General features: G+C 43.0%; 1 protein-coding gene across 1 annotated transcript in view; it reads right to left on the reverse strand.

Annotated features, from left to right (window-relative positions):
* The window catches only part of ADGRL3 (adhesion G protein-coupled receptor L3), a 348,528-nt gene that overhangs the window by 222,025 nt on the left and 114,410 nt on the right, over positions 1 to 12,093 (reverse strand). The gene's annotated exons all lie outside the window — the stretch shown is intronic.

Here is a 12,093-nt window from a genome sequence, read left to right on the forward strand (position 1 = left end):
GAGATAATGTATTTTTTCCAAAAGAGAAAGTTGTTCTCACTGAAGATCTTGCCATACAACTGCATAGAGAAGGAAGTGACCCTGCCTGCTGCAGCAAACATCTCTCAGGTTAATGAGAGCCTCTGCTTTCGTGGTACAAGCACCTCTATGTACAACTTTTGTGTATTTTGGGGATGCAAAAACACACAGCAAACAGCATTCTATGGAGAAAAATCCTCTGCTTGTTTGTTTTAAGGGGGGGGGGGGGGGGGGGGGGGGGCGGGAAGAGAGAGAGAGATAATTAGTCTTTGATTTTTATGCTTTTGAATGCCAGAAAGAGACTTCCTAAGGGCTAGACCACTGCATTTACTTTCTCTAAGATGCTGCCTCCTCTGATGTGACACGGGACCTCTGACCCTCCTGCTCTTCTGGCAGAAGCCACAACATCCAGCGCAGGACTCCTTTAGGTCTTCAGTGGAAATACTTCATGTTTACCTGAGGCTATAGTTTGTCAGCCTTAATGAGGATTTTATTTGAGCCCATAAATTAAAATTGATTCATTAGTGACTGCCTTAAGCTCCATAATTTCTTTAATGTTATGGAAAGATTAATAAGAGCTGGTACGCTTGCTCACCGGGTTGTTTTGCTGGATAACAGATAATCCAGAGGGCTGGATGTTCTCATGTTTTATAGTTGAAAGACGACAGCTATCACAGCAAGTGACTAGTTTTATCATACACATAGAAAAACAATTTTATTAACAAAAAGGATAACTTTGTTGTCCTCACCCTTGCTACTTACAGACAGGTGGCTTGGCTGGGATATCACAGGTAGCTTAGACTGAGCGAGTGGGCAGTCTTCCAGGAGAGGCTTTGAACATCATCCAAAACTTCTCTTTCAACAAAAGTCCTTTACTGGGCTCAATGTGCTTTTCAAAAAGGAATTGCACTGGCCTAATCAATAGTCTCTCTGGCTGTAGAGACAGCCCTGGCCATGTTACATACAGTAAGAGCAATGGATCAAAGAGATGTTTCAAAATCATGAGTCAGGATCCAAAACTATGAGGAATTGGAAGTGGGGGGAGGAACAGACACATTTAGTGTTCATCTGCAGGTGCTTTCTTTCTGTAAGGAAGCGTTTGCTGTGAATGGCCAAGCATTTCCTTGCGGCCATTTCTTTTTTATGCAAGAACTTTGACACAAAAAACAGAAGTGAAAACGTGCAACCTAGAAAGCTCCACGTTCATAACCACTATTTCAAAACTTGGTTTGGAAGCCGAAGTCTGTGAACTCCATCTGTAACCTCCCCAAATGTGTGCTGCCTTCTGGGATATCACCAAAGAGAGTAAAAGCACCATGATACAAGGGGTTGAGTGGGGAACACAGGGTTCTGGTATGAGCTTTCCCCCCCAACTCTAGCAAGTCCCGAAGCCCCCTTGCATATCCCTGGATTGGGGGATGGCAAAGCACTGAGCCTACCAAGCACAGAAACTTCAAAAGAAAGCGAGATCAAATTGTCAATGCCACCTTGAGGGAGGAAACAACAGAAAAACAAATGGAAAACACCCAAATAAAAGCTCCAATACTATGTGGTGTCCGTACCTCACACAATTTGCAAAAAAGGGCTCATAAAAAAAACCACCACCAAAACCAGAAAAACTCAGCCTCCTCTCTTTTTCATACTCATTTCATATGGCCAGCAAAACTGTGTCTGGCACTTGGCATTTTGAGTTTCCTTTTATCACCCCAGACTGAAACACACAGGTTCCCAATTCCAGCACATTTAAGGGATGAGGGCAATGTGGACTAAAAACCTTAGACAAAAACTAGTACCTGCTCAACCAGCTATTACTGTCAGACATCAGGCTATAAAAATTTTAAAGGGAGAAAGAGGTAAAAAACACTCATCATTAAAGCTCTGGTTGCTGTGCTTTTGCTCATGCTTTTTTCCCCACTTTGACAACAGCTTCTTGGTCCCTTCAATTTTGTCATATTTCTTTCCAGATTAAAGGCCCTGGTGACAGTAAGTGACACACATGAAAAGATATAGAAAGGGAGACCTGTAAAAGAAGATGCATCTGCAGCCTTGAAAAGGGAGGGAAAAAAACCCATGTAATCATGCCTTACTCCATTCCCAGCAAACCAGCCCACAAGCTCTTCTTTGTAAATCACGGGATTACACATTGAATCTTGGGACTTCTTGGTGCTTTGGTCTTAGCAATACTCGCTCCAAACTCCTACGAGTCATGAGGCTCAGTGCTGGGTATTGACCTTTCCAGTCAATGCAAAAAGGATCTCTTGGTTTTATTTTGGCTTTCCTCTTCTCTTCTCTTCTCTTCTCTTCTCTTCTCTTCTCTTCTCTTCTCTTCTCTTTCTCCCTCTTTACTAACTACTGGAGTTACAATTCACAGTGAGAATCAGCACTGCATCAACTCGAGTATAAATCTGTCTCTTCTATAGGGCAATTGCAGAAACACTACGCAGATCCCTTAGCTTTACGCTAGAAATGGCAAGTCTACATCTTGCTAGATTCCCCTCCAACAGGGCAGGAACCATTTGCATTGCTGGCTCTAGCATAACTGTACTCCAGAAAACTACAGTCACCTTTTTTACACCCATCAATACCTCTCATCACCACCTTTTGACAAGCGCCTCTTATTTCTAGCACTGATTCATCAGTTGCTTCAAATGAAACTACTTCTCTTTCTCCTGCATTGCCCTTATGCTGCAACTCTCCTAAGCGAACCCTGGCCTCTCGGGGTATTTTCTCATTCTTCACATGCTCTGACACCTAGTAAACAAGAGAACTGTGGCAGGAATCTGTGAATTTGGGGGACCAAACTGACAATTTTATGCCTATTAAAAAAGCAGCTTCCATTTTATTAGTGCGTACAACATTTTAAGGCTTACGTTCCAGAGACACGAAAGAATTAAAGGAGCCCCTCAAGTGGTTTTAGTTCCCCTTATTGCCATTTATCCTGAAATCTGACAAGGAATTTATAGCCATCCTGCTGTTTGGGGTTTGTTTATTTTATTTTGAAGCCCTTATTTCTACCTAAAATCATTCCTCTCTCCCTGTTGCTTCCTGAAGTGCAAGGTGGGCACGTTAAGATAGAGACTGCTTCTCAGAGACCCTGCATGTCTCGGGCCACCTCTGTAATTGCTGCTGGGATTTGTGGACAGTTTGCCTGGACCAAGAGTGTCCACACAGCTCACCAGAAATAACTCACCATGCTGCCACAGCATTCAGGCTAACAAGGCAAAAAGCTGGCTGCATTTTTCATTTTGCAAGATATGGAAAATGTGACCAGTGCCCGCGTTCCTCTGTACACACTTGCATGGGTGCAGTGTGCTCAATGAAAAGGCCAGTATCTCATATCCACTTTGCCAATGTGCAGATGCCTACCAAGACCAACCGGGAGATCAGAAACCAAAGCATAACCCAAGATCTGCATTTTCACCCCAACTTGAGAGACTGATGGCAACAGACATTCCTATATGTTCAGGAAAAGAGAATACCCCAAAGCATCCTAAAAATCAGTCCAAGGTACTCAGCATCCTTTAAGTACCCAGCATCTCATAAACAGAAGTTCACCTTATTCACATACATGTTTTGGAGAGGAAAAATTACCTTTTTTTTTCCATTTTACTTTTACACTGGGAAAAGTGTAATTGTCCCAGTCACAAGGAAAAAAAAAAAGAAAAAAAGAGGTTCTTTATGCCTTCTTTCCAGCTACTGATTAAGGTACCTGTTTTGTCTTTCAGATGTGGAAAAATATTTCTCCTAAAAGAGAGGTGTCAATCCAATGTAACACATACACTGTAACAGAAAACATGGATTATTTTTGCAGAATTTCTCCCAGTTCCAGTGGAAAATGACTTTCAAGAGTTTTAGTGTGAAACAGTAATAATAATTCATGTGGTATTTGTTTTGCATTTATAGCAGTGGGACTGAAGGAAGCATTTGAGTTCAGAACCAGCTGCAGGGCCCAACTATGCTTGCAACTCTCGGTTCAGACTTAAAAAAAAAAAAAACAAAACACCACCAAAACTTCATTTCCCTTCAGCAAACTTCCATTCCTTCTCCCTGGCAACTTTTTTATGATTTTTAAATGACAAGGTCATCTTGTGATAGTGAGGCAGAAACACTTTAAGACATAAACAGCTGCTTATTCCTGCTCTGACATCTTTGATTTTTTCCAGTGCTGAGATTGTTGACATATTTACCAAAAGAGAAAGAAAGGAAAAAATAATAGTTTGGCAGGTGATGTTTATTTTAGGCCTTTCCAGAAATTTTAATAGCACAGACATGTCAACAGCATCAGGCTAGACATGTCTGGGGCGATATGTTTGCCAGAACAAAAATGCAAAGGCAGCACAAAATAAAAGATCAATCCCAAACAAAAGCCTTTCAGCATTAATCATTGCAGGCGCAATACCAGTAAGTCCTCAAGCTCCCCATCCAGGTGGGGACCATTTGCCCCAGATAAGAAAAACGGGTGCCAAAACCACGGGGGGAGGCACCTGTCGTGACAGGGACACCAGAAGAAGAGCAACCAGAATTCCATGCATAGGTCCACAACAAGCCTAGAGGCTCAAACATCCATTTCATCCCCAGCACAACCCTCTTTCTCCTTGTCCTTATCCTCTAGAGACAAGCCCTTCTGAGATGGAGCAACACTTTCTGTGACACTGCGGCCAGGAGCTCCTGTGAACAGGGTGTACTGGAAACCACTACAAATGGAGAAGCCACCTGCTCCCTCTGAATCCACAATCAGACCATCAGAGTCCAGAGCTAGGCTCTTAAATGCCCTGAAGACTGCAAAATTTCAGGCTACGTGACCATGAACTTGGATTTATATGGAAAGCACTGAGCTGCCATATCCATCCCTCGCTGATGCTAACAAACCCTGCTCGTAGCTGGTGCTACCCTCCACCTACAGCAACTTATAACAAGGGATTCTTGATGCTCACGTGTGCTGACCAAACCAGCTCACCTGTGTTCACGAGCACTGGTCACCAAAAAACAAAGATACTCTTTCCCTCTCTCCTCAACTGAAGCATCTACTTTACATAGATGTTATTTCTTTGTGCAAAGATAAGGCAGCCATCATGTGCCTAGGTATGCTAATATGGCCAAGACATCAATATCTAAACCTCTTTCTCAAGGTCTATTATACTTTTCTAATGGTTTTACAGTAAGAGACAGACTTAATTCATTATCCTTCATGGCAACGCTGCAAGACATCCTTTTCCTTTTGTGGAACAGAAAAAATCTCCTCTCTGGATGACTGCTTTAAGAAAGAGGCTGTCACAGCAAATAAGTCAGCCAAGAGTGTGTTCTCCTCTGTCAATATGTGGTATTTCCAAATCAACCCTTTAGGAAGGGCCAAGAGAAAAAGAAAAGAAAATAAAAATAACACCCTGGAGAAAGTAAACAGGAAGCAAAGAGAAATTTCACTCATAAGTGAAGTTAACGTGATGGCTTGCAAATAAGTGGAAAAAGAGAAAAAAAAAAAAGGCAAGCAGAGGAGGAAGGCAGCGGAGTGTGGAGAGGGGAGAACAGAACCGCAAGCCCTGAGAAAAGCCTTTGGTTCACCACATTTGCTTTCAATAATGCGCTGCACAAAAGCAAAGTTAAATCCTCCGCCTGTTTAGCTTCCAGAAACAAAGAATTCCTCAACAGAATCTTTTTCTGCCTCTGCAAAGCCTTAAAAGCAAAGGATCTAATGACAGGGAGATGAAAATCCAGTTTCTCTAACATTTTTTTCATTATGAATGGGCCTTTTTATTGATCTTTCAGAGCACAGAGAAGCTGGCTTTCCAACCTCTGCTGCGATATAATTACCTGCGGTGTTTAATGCTAGCACAGACGAGTCCCACTACACACTGCATTTTGTTGTTTTATTGACGGGTTTTAATTATCTATCCAGGTGCTAAAGCTGTCAGATAGGCTGCTTCTTATGTGACCAAACTAATACAAGGAGAGGCAAAGCATTCTAACTGCAGCCTCACCAAGTGCCTTTGTGGAGATACGCCAGTGAGATACATTTAAACTGCTATGGTATTGTAAAATCTTACGATGTTTGATGGGAAAAAAGAGTCCTCTTTCTATAGCCTCAACCCATTTCTTTCCTCTGATTATTATTTTATATTGAGCAAAACAAAACTGAAGAAAAACAAACCACCAAAATCCCAGCCAGCCAAATAGCAGAAAAATCCTGCAGAGTCAAACCAAATCCGAGCTGTGAAGGTCACCGAGGGGACTACCTTGATATATTACGGAGAGACTGAGAGCAAGATGTAAAACAGGTCCTGGAAATAATTTAAATACCAGTTTTACATAGGGAAAAAAAAGAAAAAAGAAAAAAGAAAAAGTAATTATGCTGTTTCAACTCATTGATAAGGCCCTTAAAATTTAACAAGAAGCATTTACCAGCAAATTCACAAGATTTAACAGATTTAACGGCAATTTGGGGCACCCCTGCACATGGTGCATCTGCTCCACTGCCAGAGACTCCCCAGCTCGAGAAGCTGAGGGTCTGGGGCAGGACCTGCCAGCGGGGACACCCTGGCTTGTCATCACCCTCCAAAGGAGGGTCCCCCCAAGCAATGAAAGCTTTTTCCTCTGTGCTTCACCATGTAATGTCTCTTACACTATATAGTTTCCTTGGACTTCCTTCTATCCCATCTTTTTGCAATTAACACAGTGAGGAGGGGAGGTGAAATCCCCAGAGGCAACGAATGTGTACCCCACCAGGAAAACCTGCTAAGTGCCTTCTGCTAACGTGCCTGGCTACAGCATCCCTGAGGCAACAGGTAACCTGAACGCAAGCCTGTTGGAAGAAAAACATATCATTAGCGCAAGAATGACAAAATGACGACCTGTACAAGCCATTGGGTATATTTGGACAAAAGGTTTAAGTCAGCATGGAAAACAGATCTGCACCAAGCACATCTAAAGCAGTCATGGTGTTGCTCCAGCTGCAAGGACCTGAGAACACAAGCAAGGCCAGGTTTGCAGTGTAGGATAACGTCTTTTATTGGATACAGGTCCATAGGGCTGAAAATGAAACCGCTGCAAAGCTCATCTTTTAAAGAATTACATTTGCTTTTTTACAGGTACTCTACTTCTTCCAACTCCATAAACTTCTGTAGCACCCTAATAAAAATCCACTTTACAAAACATTGACAGGATATCTGGAGGAGAGTAAACACCTAAAACAAACCAACCAATAATAGGCTTTAGCCAGAGTTAACACTAGTTAAAATAACTGTGAACAGAAAACAATCTGGCTTTTAATTTGGGTTAGGAGGTCAAAGTAAAGGCTAGAGGAGGTCTGGGCTGAATTTCAGCTGGTGTTCCACATTACTTTGTCTTCATCTCCATTTTAACACAAGTCAATGTGAGTTAAAGCCCATTCTTTCTTCTTAGTGCAGCTACCCAGAGCTGGGATAGCCAGAGCAAGTGGCACAAGATTATTTTCTCTACAACAGCTCTGAAGCGTGTTCAGACCCTCGGTCTACCATTACCTACCTATCCAGCGAGTCCACAGCACAGGGAGCCAATGCTGTGCCGGACACCAAGGCGCTGCAGCCCTGTAGCACTGCGAGGTACAAACCTGCTGCTCAGCACTGGCTGAGCAAAAAGCAAATCTGAACGCGAACATTTAGAAACCTTTTAAATATATTAACAAAAAATAATAAAAAAAAGATACTTTTTCCTGTTGTTAAACGGAAAATCTGGTATTACTTCCACTGCATCCTCCTTCACTAACTGTCACGTTTGCTCGAAGTACAAGGAATTACACAGCCCGTAATAACCACAATGCTGCCATTTACTGTAACCACTAAATGTCCCTGTCCCAGCCACTGACTGATTCCTGCAAAAGGAAAAACTGAGATTAGAGAATATTGTCTCTAAACAGTCTAAAGTAATCTGTATTCGTGGGCTGGCAGGTTTAATATATTAGCCTTTCACCTCTGTGAATAGGGTTAAAGAAAGTTTTTGGGCCAAAATAATTTGTACTGCCCTCCATCTCAAATTTGACATAATAATTGAATGACCGAATGAAACAAAAATGAATATGTCCAAACAGCGTGGGAGGTCAAAGCTGGACAACTCCCTGATGAACTCAGGAGTGAACTGAAAGCATCCATGCAGCACTGTTTCTAAAACCCAGAGCAACCTCTCTCTTCATCACTCTTGCCAATGGCATGATACCGAGGTGATTTTTAAGTAAAGGTCCATAGATCTTAGGTAAGGAAGCAATCGCCCCTCAGCCTTAAGTGGGGGAAGCTTCCCAACCGAGACGTAGGATCAACATATGACAGGTTATGCCTTTAAAATCATGGTTAAATCAGTTCAGACAAAAAAGATAATATTAGTGAGTAAAACAAACAGCCTGCCAGGATCGTATGCTATTAATACAGCGTCTGTTAATGGTGTCTGATTTCGTACAGCACCTTGTGAAAAGGAGTCTTGGCCCCTGTCTGTGTCTCAGGCATTAAAGCAGTACAAATAATAATCAGAAATAAACCAAACTTTCTCAAAAAATAATCCTGAAATGAACTAAATATGTTTTTGATATTCAAAAGGGACTTTTTAAAAATTTTATTCCAATGTAGCCAACTCTGCCTCTTGGATATTTAGCCCAAAGCTCGAATAAAGGCAGCCTGCACTTTGATTCTAAGCTCAAGAGAAAGCACAGTGTCACAAAACCTTCATACACTTCCCACTCCAGCGTTGCCCAGCCAAAGCATATATGGAAGCAAATGGTAAGGAAAAAAAAGAAAGAAAAAGAAAAGCCTAATCTTAGATATATTATTTGAAACCGCCATTGTGATGTTCCTCGCAATGTCTAAACATAGCACTGAACTTTCTGTGGCTGCATGCAGCAACATGGGAGAGGATGGAAGGAAGCATTTTTGAGAACATCTGTCCAGCAGCTCTAACGAGGCTTTCTCATGTTGTGCTCAGCACTAACCTGGGGGAAGCCAGGGATCACATGCCCCTGTACTCCCACCACCCTATTCCTTCCTCACTTGTCCTCCTCGGGGCAGTTTTCAGCACATCTCTCTCTCTCAGTTTTCAGCTGTATATGCCCACCAGATCTTCTCCTGCCCTGCCCTATCTGGTCACCATCCTGAAAGGGACACTACTTGCTCATTACATACCTTACTGCCTTTAAAATATATGGTTAAAATACATATAGATTTGGCTAAAGATACTATTCTGAGAAAAAGTCTGATAGGAAAATGGCCTCTGAACATCTGTTGGACAACAACTGGTATGAACAGAGCAACAGAGCTTCTGCAAAAACCTCAAGTCTTCTTTCTGAAGATGCTGAAAATACTTTGTTAGCAGAGGATTGGCTATTTCACACTATAGAGCCTGCCTAATGCTGTGCTCACAGAATTAAATGTGCTGTATGTAAGAAAGCTTCCTTTGAGGAAGCGAAACTCAAAGGCCAAGTTTTCCAGAAAGGCTGCCTCCCTCCAGAGCTGAATTTTTCTAAAGAACTTGGTTCTTCTTGGAGGAGCTACAAAAAGGCTCAGCTGTTTGAGCATGGCCTGAGACTCCTCAGTTCTCACGGACAGCCGTGAAACTGACAGATATTAAGCATTTTTCAGGCAGCAGGCTGTGTCACGGAGTGCCTAACTGCTTTGGTAATCCAACCCAGATAGCTCTGTGGAAAAACACCCACCTGCCCGGGATTGCACGGGAGCCTTAGGTGGGGCAGAAACTGGGAAATCCACATTCCAAAGCACGGAGCATGTCTCTGGCAAGTCAACTTTAAAATATGTGACTGTTGCTGCTCAGACATACTAGCTGAAGTCCAGGGAGATGGATGAAAGGGTAAAGATGCAGCATAAATACATCAGATGTCTCCATAAATCACTTCTATAGTTCACATTTGTTCTCTGCCTTTCATTACTTACATTTCTAAAGCCACTGGGTGCCTTAGTGCAGTGGATCTAATAAAAAGGAAGATAAATTTTAACATCTCTTTTTGAAACATCTTAAAATAATCTAGCTTTCTTCTGACTGTTAATGGCAAGCATTACAAGAAACATACTGCCTCAAAACAATTCACTGGGGCTGGAAGCGAAAGCAGAGTCCCACTGTAAATTGGAAATTCACAGTCCTGGTCCTCCCCTCCCCCCCCCCCCCCCCCCCCCCCCCGGCCCCAACTGTTATAAAAGATCTTATTTCTGGCCCTAATGTTTTGGCAGCCTTAACTTTGTCACCGAATCCTGCCACCACTTTGCACAGACCCTCTGACTCAGGGGCAAAATTCCATACTTGAGAAGAGGAGGAAATATTTTTGGAGACTGGCAGTTTGGAAAAGAATCTGAGCTGCCTGACAGCTGTTCAGAGACGTGGGATGCCAGAGGGGTCCCAGCGGAGCATACAGCATTACATACACGCACACGCACAGAAAATCATTAAAGTTTCTGTCTCTAAAGTTTCACATTTAATGAAAGAAAGCAAGGGAGATATCTGGAGAAATCTTGGTTTATATTAACAGCTAATGATATTCCCCTTGCCAAGAGTGCAGCCCTGGGAAGCTTACTGACAGCGAGGGGGGCTGGGGGGGGGACCCATGAAAACGCCAGCGGGTCCAGGCTATGTGGTGATGGGACCAGGGAGAGTCATCCTTCCCTTTCTCCCTGCCACGTCCCCGGGGGGGTCAGGAATCGAGTAGATAGCCTGCTGTTGCATGACTGGAGTTGTTCTACGACAGAAGCAAGGACCTTTATAATGGAGTTTAATCCATTGCAGGTTAAACAAAACAAATGACTGCACAAGTGAGCAATTAAAGCGCATTCCACAGCCAGCACTTGGAGAGCCTTGCCATTGATTAATTAGGTTCAAAGGGCCAAAGCTAACTTCACAGTCCCCTGAGAAAAAGACCACTTAGCCCCTTTAAAAAAGAAAAAAATTTTAAAAAATTTCAACATTCTTATTTAACACTTAAGCATCAGTTAAATAGCTGCTAAAGCAGTGAAACAATTACTTGGGACTGACCTACATTTGGCTGTATCGCTTTATTACATTCAGGAGAAACTTAATTAAGCTTCTGTTACTTAATAAAAGCAAATAAAATCCTCCATTTTATGATGAGGAGCTGCACTGCTACAGTCATGTGAAGCTTTCGAAGCGGGGTTTCCCAAGAGAGCGTGGCTCCCACTATCCCATTCCTCCTTGTTGCATGTGAGAGATAAGAAGATACAGGGTATTTCTATGCATTAATGCTCCTCGAGGCGGGCTAGCTCACTCTGCTAGTGACCACCAAGGTGGAGAGGACCGTAGCCTCTGGTATCTACCCTGTTACACTATGAGACCTACTGAACTCTGCAACATGGTCTACTCTCAACCACATCATCAGCTAGGTCATGAGTATTTCAGCCCTGCCAGGAGGAAGGCGTCAACTACTCATTTCATTGCAAGAAGCAAAAAGCAACCTGTTCCTGGAAAAAAAACCCCACATACTGCTGGCCATATAGTTGCTCTTCTGCATGGGCCTGATCCACGCCCCAGTGAATTCAGTGGGTGAACAGTCATTTACAGGCACCACTGACCATTAACAGGGTCTGAGCTGGGTAGCAGGAGTGTACAATCAAGCATACTCCTGCATTAAGAAAATACACACAAAGTTTCACCAGTTCATGTCACCAGACTCCCCAAACCATCTGCCCAAAGGCTCCCTTGAATATTAAGATTTTAAAACATTGTTAATAACAAGGACCACCCCATACATGTGACCCACACTCGGCTACACTCATCTGTTGTAACTGTGCCCAACTTCTCTACAGGATTATCAGCCACGCGCCACATCCTCACCACTCTCCTCCCTAAAATGCTCACCTTGCCCTCCTCTTCTGCCCTCACACAAAGAGCTCCCCTGCTCTGGCTTACCCAAAGATCCAGTTTTGAGGAGAAAATCTGTCCCCAGTCTTGTACAAGTAACAAAAGCAAGCTCTTAAACTGCAAACAGCTGGAAAAAAACACTCACCAGCTGCCCAGACGCTCTGGACTTTCATTGAACTGACCATGGATGCTCAGTCAAACCCCGGAAACTTTAGTGACGTCATGGGAAAATTTCTTCAT

The sequence above is a fragment of the Nyctibius grandis genome, chromosome 6, assembly GCF_013368605.1.
Source record: "Nyctibius grandis isolate bNycGra1 chromosome 6, bNycGra1.pri, whole genome shotgun sequence".
Classification (NCBI taxonomy): Eukaryota; Metazoa; Chordata; class Aves; order Nyctibiiformes; family Nyctibiidae; genus Nyctibius; species Nyctibius grandis.